Source organism: Callorhinus ursinus, unplaced genomic scaffold, assembly GCF_003265705.2.
Source record: "Callorhinus ursinus isolate GAN/ISIS: 27379988/994484 unplaced genomic scaffold, GSC_fseal_2.0 scaffold2, whole genome shotgun sequence".
Lineage (NCBI taxonomy): Eukaryota > Metazoa > Chordata > Mammalia > Carnivora > Otariidae > Callorhinus > Callorhinus ursinus.
In genome coordinates, this window is record NW_027397064.1 from 104,872,028 (window position 1) to 104,887,883 (window position 15,856).

Here is a 15,856-nt window from a genome sequence, read left to right on the forward strand (position 1 = left end):
TCACCTCCCTCTCAAACCAGCTTCCATAGTTCTACCAGAGTAAAACACAAATTTGGTCATGTTATTCCACTGATGTATAAATCTCTCAGTGTCTCACTATTGCTTTTAGGAGAAACCTCAACTTCTTTATGAGAGCACATATGGCCCATCATCATCTTACTCCCTAGTTCAGATAAACTTCTCTCCTTGAACTCTGTGCTTTAATTTTGACTAGTTAATTACAGCTTCGAGATGACAGTGTATTTGGTCACATCCCCTCTTTGCCTATATCCCTCCTCCCTCCCTCCTTCTCTTTCTTTCTTTCCTTTTTTTTTTTTTTTTTTTTTTTTGGTTTGGTGAGGAATATCCTTGGACTCTACTTTTCCAAGATTAAAATGTCACATCCTGGGCGCCTGGGTGGCTCAGTTGGTTAGGCGACTGCCTTCGGCTCAGGTCATAATCCTGGAGTCCTGGCATCGAGTCCCACATCAGGCTCCCTGCTCAGCGGGGAGTCTGCTTCTCCCTCTGACTCTCTTCCCTCTTGTGTTCTCTCTCTCTCTAATAAATAAATAAAATCTTAAAAAAATAAAAAAAGTCACATCCTTAGGTTTTCTTCCCTGACATAATTTCCATTCTCAATTTGATGAGCCTCATTTTTGTTCCCGTAGCACTCCATGTATTATGACATATTTTGTCTTCCTGTTTATCCCTCTTTTCCAGGGCAGTGTAAATTCCTTGAGAATAGTCACCATGCTTTATGCATCTTTATATCCACCGTGCATCTTGGTGTAAACATTTAATACATTTTCTTTTATTTTTTACAAGTTTGTATTTAAATTCTAGTTAGTTAATACATCGTGCAATATTAGTTTCAGGTGTAGAATTTAGTGCTTCAACACTTCCATACAATACCTGGTGTTCATAACAAGTGCCCTCCTTAATGCCCATCACCTATTTAACCTATCCCCCCCCATTCCCCTCTAGTAACCATCAATTTGTTCTCTACAGTTAAGAATCTGTTTCTTAGTTTTCCTATTTTCTTTTTCCCTTCTATGTTCTTTTGTTTCTTAAATTCTGCATATGAGTGAAATCATATGGTTTTAGTCTTTCTCTGACTTATTTCACTTAACATAATACTCTCTAGCTCCATCCATGTCATTGCAAATGGCAAGATTTCATTCTTTTTTTATTTGTCAGTAGACGTTTGGGCTCTTTCCATAATTGTTCCTAATGCTGTTATAAAGATCAGTGTGCATGTATCCATTTGAATCAGTATTTTTATATCCTTTGGGTAAATACCTAGTGCAATTGTTAGGTTGTAGGGTAGTTCTATTTTCACCTTTTTGAGAAGAAAAGAGAGAAAGGGGACAGAAAATTTATTTGAGGAAATAGTAGCTGAAAACTTCCCTAATCTAGGGAAGGAAGCAGACATTCAGATCAAGAGGCACAGAAAACTCCCATCAAAATCAACATTTAATACGTTTTCACTGAACAGATGCAGAGACCTTCCCTTAAGGAACTCAGAATTTAGTGAGTTAAGATAGAAATTTAAATTAGGTATTTATACAGTAAGGGAGGTGTTAAAGTAGGCCATTTGTTTAAAAAACAGAACCTCATCACCGCTAAATACAATTACTTAATTTAACTCAGCTCTTATAACCCATGTCCATTTCCTTGATGAGTTGTTACACACACTTGGTGAAACGTAAGGGCTCCACATGGAATGGGAGAACAAATGGTTAGATTTATTCATTATTTTATACAGTGATGCTCATTTGGCCATAAATCATGGGCTAGGCGCTTGAGACATGGAAATTAAAGAAGTAAAACAATGGAGCATCTGGGTGACTCAGTCAGTTGAGCTTCCATCTCTTGATCTTGGCGCAGGTCTTTATTTCAGGGTTGTGAGTTCAAGGCCCATGTTGGGCTCCATGCCCACTTAAAAAATAATAGATAACAATAACAATGATAAATAATAATGAAGAAAAGCTAAACAAAATGAAGTAAAACAAAACAAAAAGCCATAAGCACAGACATTGTTCTTGCAATTCACTGTCTAGGAGGAAAAGAGAAACAAGCAAATAAGTAGTAGAAGTAGGATGTGATCTACTCTGTCAGCAACATAAATCCTGGGTGGTACAGGAGCCTGAGGAAGGGTCTCTAACCAACTGGTGCATGAGGAAAGGCTGTGATACCAGAGAAGTCAAGCTTAATGATAAGTGTGTCTGTGAGTTAACTGTCAAGAAGGGCATTCTGGTTGGACAATGCAGATATGTATCAGCCTGCCTCCCTGTACATCACCATTTATATCTCCTGTGTTCCCATAGTTGACCTTAGCCCTCTGCTAAACAACTCAGCTCCAGTTTTTAACTATTGTCATCTCAAGAGGTTCATGTGCCCTTTGGCCACTGAAAACTGCTGCATTAAATAAACAATCCACACAGATTTCACACTGAGTGGTTTTCTGATTGTGGCCCCTAGTGGTTCATTGTCTGAGGACATTTCAGAAAGGGTTGTGAGATACTTGAACCTTGATCTTTGCAATGAGTATATATATACGAGTTCCATGACATTTGGGGTCCAAAACATACTGGAGTGATCATGCTATCCACTGACAATATAGAATTTATACTCATGAACTATACCAAGCCAACAGTAAGCTACTCCAATTGTGTGTGTGGGGACCTGGTCAGGCAGAAAATCCTTGGGCCAAATGAATGGTTTGGCAAAGTTCACCTATGCCCTTTCAGTGCCTGGGTTTGAGTCTTCACTGGGCTTATGGCATTATTTATTCTCCATTGAGGGCAGGATAGGTGTCCACTTTTCATTGTCTCTCAACTGCCTGCAATTTTGACATGAAAAAGATGGTGATGATGTGACACCTTTTTGATACTTTGGAACATTATTTTGGGGGGCGCCTGGGTGGCTCAGTCATTAAGCATCTGCCTTAGGCTCAGGTCATGATCCCAGGGTCCTGGGATCGAGCCCTGAATAGGGCTCCCTGCCCAGCGGGAAGACTGCTTCTCCCTCTCCCCTCCCCCTGCTTGTGTTCCCTCTTTCCTGTCTCTCTGTCAAATAAATAAATAAAATCTTTAAAATAGAAAAATCATTGTTTTTGTACCTAAAAATAACAATTCAAAATTTATTTTTGGTTTAAACAATTGATATTCAGTAGCTTACAGTTAAACAGACTTTAAAAACAGAATTTTTAATGCTTTTAAGTTTAGATTAAAATTTTATTCCATGTCTAAGCCTAAAATATTTTAATAATCACACTTTAAGGAACTTTGAATAAAAATTGGCTACACTTACAAACCTTGTTAAGCACCTTTAAATGTTTCAGTATGCATTTATGAATCTACTCAATCTAATGTCCTTTTTAACTAGAGTGAAGCCTGGTAATACAAATTTTGATGTAAAACCATTGGTAATTGCCACCTTTTCTCATTCTGGTTCCTGATTCTCAAATGCTGGGGAGGAATAGGTGTCACAAATAAAGAGATTGATTTTATTGACTTCTTCTGCCCCTATTCCTGCCCTCAAGGGCAACACAAAATGGTTTGGTTTGGTTTTGGTTTTTGTTTTTTTCTGTGCTTGGACATCATGCCTGATTCTTTTCGTCATACCAACCTAACCACATATAACAAGGACTGACTAGGGCGCCTGGGTGGCTCAGTTGGTTAAGCGACTGCCTTCGGCTCAGGTCATGATCCTGGAGTCCCGGGATCGAGTCCCGCATCGGGCTCCCTGCTCGGTGGGGAGTCTGCTTCTCCCTCTGACCCTCTTCCCTCTTGTGCTCTCTCTCTCTCATTCTCTCTCTCTCAAATAAATAAACAAAATCTTTAAAAAAAAAAAAACAAGGACTGACTAGATTTTGAGTAGAAAATAAGTCTTTTAGAAAATATAATCTAAAGAAAGCTCAGACGACTGTAGTAGTGAAAACCAGAACTTCAATTTTCAGGGCTGTAAGCTTTAGGTGTGGTCAAGTTTCAGACGTGGTGTTATTTCAAACACAAAGATATTACTACCTTCAAGTTGGTATCTAGAATTTACTATTACTGGATATTTATAAAAAGCTCTTTTGTCTTCAAAGTAAGCCCAAAGTAGTCATTTAGGGAATTCTGGACACAATATTTCTTGTGGATGTAAAGTATGTGGATATAGGGGTGCGTGGGTGGCTCAGTCAGATAAACGCATCTGCCTTCCGCTCAGGTCATGATCTCATGGTCCTGGGATTAAGCCCTGCAGGGAGCCTGCTTCCCCTCTCCTTCTACTGCTCTCCCTGCTTGTGCTCTCTTACTCTTTCTCTCTATTAAATAAATAAATAAAATCTTAAAATAATAAAGTATATAGATATATCATAATGTGTATTATGTGCATTTTATATTATGATGCATATTATACATTATAGTATATTAAGATGTGTAGATATAGATGTTGATATATAATATAATGTGTGATGTGTAAATTATATGTTATTTATATATACCTATTATATATTATAGATATACTACATGCAATAGTTAAATATATGGTTATATTTACATAGGGCCACTTATATATTAAATATAAAATTATATTTTACTAGAACCACATATAGATAGATTTTTGACTTTTGAAACACATCTATCTAAAAATCCAGAATCCAATCTGGAAAAACCTCAACCTGTGAAGTTTCACAAAAGCATGTTCTTGACTTACAGAAAATACCTCATTGACACTTTACACATAACTCCAACACATTTTGTTTAGTAACTCTTAAGACAAATCAGAAAGTACAAGTTCACAATGGAGATGAAGAAAGACAGGACTACTAGAAGAAGAAGAGAAGACAGTAGGAAATTGTAATAAGAGACAAACATGTTCTTGTTATTGGCCACACAAATTCAGAATTATGTTCAATATTTGGTCAGATACACATGGCAGCTGAACTTAATTTCTCTGAGGAGGATGCCATTTGAGCTCCAAGCCTTCTGCCTCAACTATTCAAGCAATTGCTGTGCATCAGACATTGGGCTAGGATACAAGAACAAGTAAAACATTCCACATGGCTCTTCTGATATTGGGATCCTGTTACTAGAAAACACATTTGACTATTGAAATAAAGAATCAAAATAGCAATGTCTTGAACACAAAACACATTTATGTCTCTCACATAATGATCCTTAGTTATTTTAGTTCAGGTTTCTTCTTTCTCATTGCTCTGCCATTCCCAAGATGTTGACCTTCTCTGCATGATCTTGGGCCTTTCACCACCATGTTCCCAAGGCTGCAGTACAGAAATAAGGGCGTGGTCCCTTCCTTTAAAGGACACAAGTCATTTATACTTATATACCACTAATCTGAACTTAGTCACATGGCTTTACCTCGCTGCAAAGAAGCATTGGAAATACAACCTTTATTTAGGTAACATACTCCCCTAAAATGCCATTGTTATAGGAAAGAAAGAATGGATATGGAGGCACAACTACCAGTCTCCATTACCTTGTCTAATAGAGGAAGATGGACATGTGAATAAATAGACACAAATCATGACTTCCAAGTCCCCTTCTTTTTTTTTTTTAAAGATTTTATTTATTTATTTGAGAGAGAGAGAGAGAGAGAATGAGAGATAGAGAGCATGAGAGGGAAGAGGGTCAGAGGGAGAAGCAGACTCCCTGCCAAGCAGGAAGTCCGATGTGGGACTCGATCTCGGGACTCCAGGATCATGACCTGAGCCGAAGGCAGTCGCTTAACCAACTGAGCCACCCAGGTGCCCCCAAGTCCCCTTCTTAATGTACAAAGTTTATAAGCTTAATTCTACCCAAGGTGACCTCCCATTGAAATATACCAGAACCAATCAAAAATACAAGTTTATGACTCATCTAAAATCAAACCATACTGAGATATATGTATATATAAGTCCTGTGAGCTGTTATATTTTCAAACTCAGGTGTATTTTACTTCCTCTTTTATTTCTTAACTATAAAGTTGCATTAAAATAAAAGTCATCTGCACTCTTCCATTTATTTTCTGTGTCTTTCTCTTGACAACGGACAGTTCTTTATTTTTAAATTCTCCTCATATTCCTGCCAAGCCCCCTACACAACCACCACCAAAACCAAAATGATAAAAAATTGAAAAAAAATAAAGCAGCTCTAAATATTTAAATAAACCCCGGTACATACAGTTCTTGCTCGTGGTAATGACTCTGAATGTTTTGAACTATATTCTACTTTAAAAAGCTTGGGCAGATTAAAAAGTGGTATAAAAACATTACTATAATTATTTTTCTTAAAATTGTATGACAATATATCTACATTTATCATGTGGGAAATGCACTTATGGAATACATCCCTTTCTGAAATTGCTGGACAAATCATGTGTAGCAGTAATAGTATTGGTAGTAATAGAAGCTATTACCTACATGATACCTGAAAACTCTAAATATCTTTAATAGGCTATCATCTTACCAATGTGCATTTGATTTTAATTATGTAGACTATAAACAACTTAAGAGAACTGACAAATCTTTAATTTCTCTATATTCTATCAATACTTAAATAGCAATCGAACACATGCTATGTGTAAAGACCCATGCTAGATATTGGGGATGCCTAGGTGGTTGGAAAATACAAACATATACATATTTTTTTTAGAATAAGCAACTGCTAGATGAAGAGTAAATAAGTATTGATTAGCTGACAGAGTTTTCTGGCATGGTAGCTAGTTAGGATGAGAGGAAATAAAATTAAGCTGTTGGTCTCTTTGCAATTTCCAACAACCTGTGGATAAATATTCATCTCTTGGGAAATCATTCTGCTCTAAAATAGGGCTGGTCTGGCAAAACTTCTGTGGTATTCAGTGAAGTGTTCCTTTGCCTAATTTCTTCCTGTTACTCATAATCACCCCCTGCTTAAATACTCTGGGTGCTTATCCTCTTCAACATGATTCTAAATATCTAGATGATCATCCTCCACACTTTATTTTCATTTGGCCAAGCTCCCACTATATAATTATTTTAATCAAGAGCACCATCTCCTTTAACCATGGTAGCAAATGATGCCATTTCCAGAGTAGGGTGTAAATTAAAATGGTTAGAATCCAATTTGATTTGCTGTGTGATGGTGATTCAAAGGGGATGGAGGAGAGGAGTGTATGTTGTATTTGCCACAGTGAAGTTCAGAAGCTGCATGCTGCCAGATTGGCATAATTTCTACCTATGAAAGGTTTTTCTTTCAGAATAGAATTGTGGAATTTGTATTATTGAAACATTTAGGGAGTACTTGAGTAGTGTTGAATATTGTACGTTAGCGTGTAGAATAAAAGCTCCTGCCTAGAGACACTCAATAATTGGTTTAAATGGATGATAACACAGACAATTGTAAAATAAACCATTGACTTGATGCAGTGTCTCCTAAACCACAGTGTGCATAAGAATCATCTGGGGAGCTGCTAAAATGCTGATTCAGTCAATGCGACAGAGGGCCCTGGAATCTGCAATTTAAATAATTTAAATGCACTCTACATGATTCTGTTGCAGCTCGGATATAGATTCCAACCTTTACAGAATATTGGAAGATCTGACATCAACAATATAAGCCATGCTGGTTTAAGCAGACTGTGAAATGTAGGGGAATGAGGATGGAATTTTCATAGGTCACTCTTAACTTCAAGAAGTATTTGATTTGTTCCTTTTGAAATTGGTGTTTGTTTGACTGCTGAATACAAATACAAATATGTTCATACAGGGTTTTAGAGAAGTAAATACAGATGGATTGTTCCATAGTAAACGTTAGACACTCCTTATGGCTGGTGATACCCAAAGTTCCAAATTGCTTGCCCTGTCCCAAAGACAGACTTGAAGTGTGAATGCAGGTTTATCCACATGGACATGACAGCACTAATCATGTGGTGACATTGCCGTCTGTCCACAGCAGTTGTTCAAACCTATGTACCGAATAAGTTAAAAGATTAACAGATGCAAAGAGGACAACAGTTTGATTGATCTCACCTAAATGCCCAAATTTCCAGTCCCACCTCATTCTGACTAAATGTGATTGAACATGAAACCTTTAAATCAGAAACATAAAAAAAAAGACAAAGACAAGTGATTATTATTTAAGCTCCCCCCTCTGTGTCTAAGAAAGTGATCCTATTTGGGTTTGGTAATAAGGAAAGATGACTTTTTCTAGTTCAACTTTATAAGCCCACCCTTCCATCTAAAGTTTAATTGTATAATTTTTTAAAAGATTTTATTCATTTATTTGTTTGACAGAGAGAGAGAGAACACACACAAGCAGGCAGAGCTGCAGGCAGAGGGAGAGGGAGAAGCAGGTTTCCTGCTGGGCAGACAGCCTAATGTGGGGCTTGATCCCAGACCCTGGGATCATGACCTGAGCTGAAGACAGACATTTAACCGACTGAGCCACTCAGGCGCCCCGCACCCTTCCATCTAGAAAAAAAAAAAAAAAAAGTGTAAAAATCAGTCCAACAAACTTCATTTTTCAGAAGTTAACAACAGTGAACTTCCCTGACCTTTGTTTTTCTGTTACTTATTTATTTATTTGTTTGTTTATTTATTTATTTATTTATTATTTGCATTTTCCAACTGTGCTATAATGTGTCAGGGTAAAAACCATGGAAGGGAAAAATGAAAAGAGCCCAAACTGGTCCATTTATTGAGACACAAACAAACAAAAACCCAACTACTGCCTGCCGTTGCTGAGACAGTGTTGGTGATTATGCATGCTGAACATAATCCCATTGGCTGTGATGGATTTTCATATTCTGTTTCCTTCAGGACCAAATATGTACGTTTGCTAGATCCTGGAAACATTATGGAAGTGGTATGAGGTCAGTGACTTTAAGGAATGGCATGGACTCATTAAAGGACAAGCCAGTGACTTTACTGAACAAAGTAACTGAGTGCCCCTCAAGAGAAGAGACAGAGCCCTGACAAGGATAAGAGAATAGGTGGACTCTGACAAGACCCAGTTCTTCTACCTTGGGTAAATTGTTTAACCTCCCTGAGTCTCAGTCTCTCCAGCTATCAAATGGGTCTAATGAAACTCCCTTTATAGAATATTAAAATGACATATCTAAATCACCTTTTATAATTACTAGCAAATAATACATGTGTAAGAAATATTTAATTCCTCATCGTCTCCTGTGATGTGTCTGCACCTTAGGGGACACAAAGGTTTTTAATATTGTGCTTGACACAAATGTTTTACGAATTAATGAAATAAAAGTTCCTGTCTTTGAGAGATTATGATCTATAGGTAAATATGAGGGACAGCCACAAAGAATGGCCTGACCAAGTAGTAAGCTTATCACGGGATTGGAAATGGAGGGGATATCATTTGTTCTGAAATCTGGTTATTAAAAGGGATTTTAAAATGACATTTAGTTTTAATATCCTTTCCGAATTACAATTTCACAATAGAAATTTGGAAAACTTCTTGCATGAGGTGATTTTCAATGGCTGCATAATAGTTCCTTATGTGATTATGTGGCAATTTATTTAATCATTCTTCTATTGAAGGGATTTAGATTCGATCCCATTTTTTTAATTCTGAATAATACCACTGTGAACATTTTTATCAAGAAATAAAAAGTTCTTTAGAAGTAGAGTTGTAAGACTTAAAAAAAAAAAAGATTGCCAGTGTTCCTCTAGAAAGTTTGTCTAATGTTTAGGACAGTGAATGGCTAAGATTTTCATATGAAAAAGATGAGGTTGGTCTTTGAAGCCCAAGTCCCAGTGGTCAGAATTTTAGTGGAGGACTGTTTGCAGTTTTCTTTGCCAGAAACATGATTTCTTTGGGGAAAGACCTAGAAAAAGAAAGGAATGTTGAATTCTTAGGTGAGTGAGATTCTCTCAGGGATGAATTCAGGATTATGAGTAGCCCAGACAATGGGAATGAGATGGGAGTGAGGCTCTTAGTGCAAAGACAGTTCTGAATTATTTGTGAATTCAATGCTGTCTATGTCCCCTGATCCCAAGGTATCTGGCTTCTCATCTTGACCCCACATGGGGAGACCGGTCCCCAAGGCTGGGCTTCCATTTCTTCATCTGTGAAAAGAGAGTGTGGGCTGCCTAGATGTCTTGTGTTGACTAATTTATTGGTTGTTTTCAGAGTTTATATCTGAAGCATTTTAACTGCTAAATATTGTCACTAAAGCTGTTGAAAAACCCAGTGGTTTCCTCTTTTGAATATTTTCTGAAAACATGTGTTCCCATTTACCCCACCGAAGCTGAATTCAGTCACATCTGGTTGTTTCTCCCAATCTCTGTTCCGCTCTGATGAATTTAGAGTTTCTGATGAAACCAGAAATAACTTAGCAGCTGGTGGTATTTCAGGAAACAACTTTTTTTCAATTCCCAATTTTTAAATGACTCATAAAATTAAAAAAAATAAATTATTTTAAATTTTCAGGTGACTACTACTTTTATTTTTTTATTTTTTTAAGATTATTTATTTATTTATTTGAGAGAGAGAGGGGGGAGGGTCAGAGGGAGCAGACTCCCCGCCGAGCAGGGAGCCCGATGTGGGACCCGATCCCAGGACTCCAGGATCATGACCTGAGCTGAAGGCAGTCGCTTAACCAACTGAGCCACCCAGGCACCCAGATGACTACTACTTTTAGAACTAGTTTTAGTAGAAACCAGATCATGGGATATGGAAAGAGAAAAGGTAGAGCCAGGAAATTTCATTGTCCCTGAGCAAGCCTTTCTGAGAGCCTTACAGGTACAAAACACAACTGTATCCAGGAATTAAAATGTAAAGTTTAAATCAATTTGCTATAGCAAAATATTCATTGTATGTTTCCCCCAAAGACAGAATATATCATTTTTGTGCCTATATCTCTTTAGGTATAAAAATAGAATGCTAAATTTTTGAATGCTAATCTTTGAAGGCTATAATAAATTTATAATTTACTAGATCATATTGAGAATACAATTTTTGAACCCTTATTGTTTTTTTCTTCTTTGAAATATTTTAAGGTGGCAAATGTTTTCTTTACTATCAACCTAAATAATACTGTTTCACAGACTGTGGAATATTTGTCTGTCTAGCTCCCATCTTTTTGCAGCATTCATATACCTCCTGCGGTATGAAGCTGGCAAATCCTGTCAAACACATAGAAGAAGAGAATATATTCCAGTACTCACCTTTGCCTCTGCCCAGCTCCCTCTCCATACCAGATAGAAGAGAGATGTCAGTACTCAGAATTGCCAGACAGATTTCCACTTTGTTTATCTATAAGAGTCAAAGAAAGGGTTCTGGAAACAGACAAACCAAAAAAAGAAAAAGTAAAAATCCCAGAAGATATCAAAGTTAGTAGCTTTAAAAACAAACTGGAGGGATGCCTGGGTGGCTCAGTCCCTTAAGTGTCTGCCTTCAGTTCAGGTCATGATCCCAGAGTCCTGGGATCTAGTCCCACATAGGGATCCTTGCTCAGCGGGGAACCTGCATCTCCCTCTGCATGCAGCTGCCTCTGCTTGTGAGCTCTCTCTCTCTCTCTCTGACAAATAAATAAATAAAATCTTAAATGAAACAAACAACTGAAGAACTAAATTTGTTTTGCCCTATTTCCTTTCATGAATACCAGCACCTCCTTTAATACTTAAGGGACATTAGACTTACCTTCAATGTGTTAGGAATTTAAAAATTCAAAACTCTCAGGAATCAGGTGGAAATCCCAAATGGTACTGATTTCATTTGCTAGGGCTGTTATGATGAAATACCACAGACTGGGTGGCTTAAAAACAGAAATCTATTATCTTACAGTTCTTAAAATTAGAAGTCCAAGATTAAGATGTATGTAGGGTCGGTTTCTTATTCTGAGGCCTCTCCTCTTCACTTGAAGACATTCACCTTCTTGCTGTGTCCTCACATGGTCTTTCCACTGTGCATCTGCATCCACTTTTATCTGTTCCAAAGAAGAGTCTTTATAAGGGCACCAGTCATATTAGATTAGGGCCTCACACTAACAGCATTATTTTAATGTAACCACCTCCTTAACCTTCAGGTACTTGGTGTTGGCACTTCAACATATGAATTGGTGTGTGGTGGAGAATAATTCAGCCCGTAACAGGTATAAAGAGCTAAAAATAATTACACATCATTAATCAGTTACCAATCTTTTAAGAGAGCCTCAGAAATCATCTCAAGTCACCTGGATAGTAATGTGAGTGAAGGGTCCAACTTTCCCCTTCCTTCCCTTCCCCAGTTTCAGTACACAGTGTGGATGGTGACTTCTTTGTCTCATCTGTTCTCTAAAACAGTTGGGCCTAATTCAAAGCAGCATCATGTATCACAGACCCTTCCCAGAGAATCTGTTCTCAAAGTGTCTCCTATCAATCACTTACACAGAGCGAAGCTCAGAAAAGTAGTATTGGGGGAGGAGTTTGTCTTGGGAAGGCCATGCACTCAATCTGTTCCTTAATTTCACTCTTTAGATCAAGCCTGTAATTTGAAAGCTAATCTCAACAATAGTCTCTTTGCTTTTTCCCTTTTTCCAAAGGACCTCTAAGAAATTCTTCCAAGCAAAATTCAATGTATGCCTTTTGTGGTACGCAGGCTATTGAGGACATTTTCCAGTAGATTTCTTTATGCCCTTCTATAGAGGAGCTCATATGAAAACTTACTTTCCAAACTCTGTGTACAAAAAAAAAGAAAAAAACTCTTTTACCTCCCTTGAGAATTGGTAAGCTTTCTTCTTTTTGTGAGTGAGAAATGTGTCACTGATGGTATCTTTCTTGTCTCTTTTACTGACAAAATAGAATTTTACCAAATAATTTATTTCTGGAATTTTATTTTCTGCTCTTACTAGGACAATCCTAATCTATATTTTATCATGCATGTATTGGTCATTTTCTTTTTGAAAGCCACCTGAAATCAAAGAATCGAATAGAGACAAATAACATTGTTCTTTTTCTCAAAGAATTTAAAATATTTTTAAAATACAGAAAATTTTACAAATACATTTTTTAATAAAAGTTCTAAATGAGTGGTAGCCATCTATAGCTGGATTTGATCAAAGAAAGCTTCATGGAAGAGGTAACATTTGTAGTAAAAGTATGGCATTGGTGGGGGGTTGGGAGCACCTGAGTGGCTCAACTGGTTAAGCATCTGCCTTCAGCTCAGGTCATGGTCTCAGGAACCTGGGATCAAGCCCAGAGTCCAGAGTTGGGCTCCCTGCCCAACATGGAGTCTGTTTCCCTCTCTCCCTTTGCCCCTCCCCCAGCTCATGCACACATTCTCTCTCTCTTTCTCTCTCAAATAAATGAATAAGATCTTAAAAAAAAAAAAGTAAAGCGTGGGGGGCGGAGCAAGATGGCGGAGGAGTAGGAGACCTGGATTTCATCTGGTCTCAGGAATTCAGCTGGATAGGGATCGAACCATTCTGAACACCTACGAACTCAACAGGAGATCGAAGAAAAGAATAGCAACAACTCTGAACAGAAAAGCGACCACCTTCTGGAAGGTAGGACATGCGGAGAAGTGCATCCGAGGCGATATTCGGGAGGATAGACAGCGGGGGAGGGGGCCTCTGTTGGCCGCATCTGGCAAGTGATAGAGCCATGGAGCACAAAATCTGAACTTTTAGAAGTTGGCGCTGCTGAGGGATGTCGCTCCAGTGGCTAAGCTGGGGCGTGGAACCCTCGAGGGACAGTGTGGTCTCAGGACCCTTGGGGTCACAGAAAGATTGGGGGTGCCTGAGTGTGGCAGAGCTCCCAGGTATGGGAGCGGGGAAACCGGCTGCAGAGACGGAGCCGAGGCGCGGGCTCTCAGCTCAGGGTTGCCATAAACTGTGATCGGCGAAACAGTTGGGCCACTGCTCCTCCAGCAGGGACCCAACAAGCAGCAGAGCCAGGGAGACTCCCCTTCCTCCCCTGGGAGGAGCAGCATGGGAGCACACCGCAGGGATCTGCTGGGTTTGGAGACTCGACATGGGGTCGAGTGCCAGAGATAGAAACACTTGGGTCACAGGCCGGGTGAGCATGGAGTGCGGCCAGAGACCGGGGAGACGGGAGTGACTGCTTTTATCTGGGGGCACACTGAGGATCAGGGCCCGAGTTCGCGACTCCTCTGGGGCGGAGATTGGGAGGCCACCATTTTCACTGTTGTCCTCCAACGCTGTACAGAAAGCTTGCAGGGAACAAAAGCGCGCAAGAGCAAACCCGAGCAGATTGTTTAGCCCAGACCGACAAGGGCGGGGCAATTCCACCTCCGGCAAAGACATTTGGGAACCATGGCAACAGGCCCCTCCCCCAGAAGATCAGCACGAAAGGTCAGCCTAGACCAAGTTTACAATGAGAACGGCAGAACTCCAGCACTAGGGGAATACTGCACATAGAATTCATGGCTTTTTTACCATGATTCATTAGTCTTTCAAAGTTAATTTTTTTAACTGTTTTTTTTTTAATTTTTCTTTTTCCATTTTTAAACCAACATTTATCAATCCCTTTTAAAAAAACATTTTTATTTTTCATTTTTAGAGTCATATTATATCCCTTCATAGTAGTTACCCTTATTTTTGCAGATGTATATATAAGTTGTTCTCTCTTTAAAATTTTGAAATACAATTTCTTCTAACAGATCAAAATATACCCTAAATCTCTAGTGTATGGCTTTGTTCTAGTCTCCTGCCTGATCACATTCTCTCCCCCCACTTTTTTTTTTCTTTATTTCCTTTTTTTCAATCCTCTTCTTTCTTTTTTTAAACATCTTCTTATCAATTCCTTTTTTAATTTTTTTTAATTTTCATCTTTACAGTCATATTCCATCCCTTCATCGTATCAACACTTATTTTGTACAAATATGTCTTTCTTTCTTAAAATTTTAGGAGGCACTTTCTTCTAAATACTAAAAGAATAAAATACACCCAAAATCTAATGTGTGGCACTGATCTATGCACCAGCCTGATCATATTTGTTCATAATCTGTTTTTTTTTTTGTTGTGTTCTGTTTTTGTTTGTTTTTATCTTTATCTTTTTATTTTTTCTTCTCTTTCTTTCCCTTTTTCCCCCCTGGTTTCAGGTCTTTTCTGATTTGATTACAGCATATTTTCTGGGGATGTTGTTAACCTGTTAGCATTCTGTTCTCTCATTCATCTATTCTCTGGACAAAATGACATGATGAAAAAACTCATCTCAAAAAAAAGAACAAGAGCTAGTACCATCTGCCAGGGACATACTCAATATGGACATTAGTGTGATGTCGGGCCTAGAGTTCAGAATCATGACTTTAAAGATACTAGCTGGGCTTGAAAAAAGCATGGAAGTTATTAGAGAAACCCTTTCTGGAGAAATAAAAGAACTGAAATCCAACCAAGTCGAAATCAAAAAGGCTATTAATGAGGTGCAATCAAAAATGGGGGCACTAAATGCTAGGATAAATGAGGCAGAAGAGAGATTCAGTGATATAGAAGACCAAATGATCGAAAATAAAGAAGCTGAGAAAAAGAGAGATAAACAACTACTGGATCACAAGGGCAGAATTTGAGAGATAAGCAATACGATAAGATGAAACAACATTAGAATAATGGGGATCCCAGAAGAAGAAGAAAGAGAAAGAAGGGCAGAAGACACATTGGAGCAAATTATAGCAGAAAATTTCCCTAATGTGAGGAAGGAAACAAGCATCAAAATCCAGGAGGCACAGAGAACCCCTCTCAAAATCCATAAAAATAGGTCAACACCCCGACATCTAATAGTAAAACTTACGAGTCTCAGAGACAAAGAGTAAATCCTGAAACTGGCTCGGGAGAAGAGATATGTAACCTATAATGGTGGAAACATTAGATTGGCAACAGAGCTATCCACAGAGACCTGGCAGGCCAGAAAGGACTGGCATGATATATTCAGAGCAATAAATGAGAAAAATAT

At 38.3% G+C, this 15,856-nt stretch overlaps 1 protein-coding gene and 1 long non-coding RNA gene across 2 annotated transcripts in view; one reads left to right on the forward strand and one right to left on the reverse strand.

The window, feature by feature from the left end:
- CNTNAP5 (contactin associated protein family member 5) overlaps positions 1–15,856 on the forward strand; it is an 872,890-nt gene that overhangs the window by 686,506 nt on the left and 170,528 nt on the right. The gene's annotated exons all lie outside the window — the stretch shown is intronic.
- On the reverse strand, positions 1,867–14,111 carry LOC141371221 (uncharacterized). The gene is made up of 4 exons (XR_012376000.1): positions 14,082–14,111; positions 11,752–11,895; positions 11,135–11,222; positions 1,867–1,917 (listed from the first exon to the last, which is right to left on the reverse strand). It is a non-coding gene; the product is annotated as an uncharacterized lncRNA (long non-coding RNA).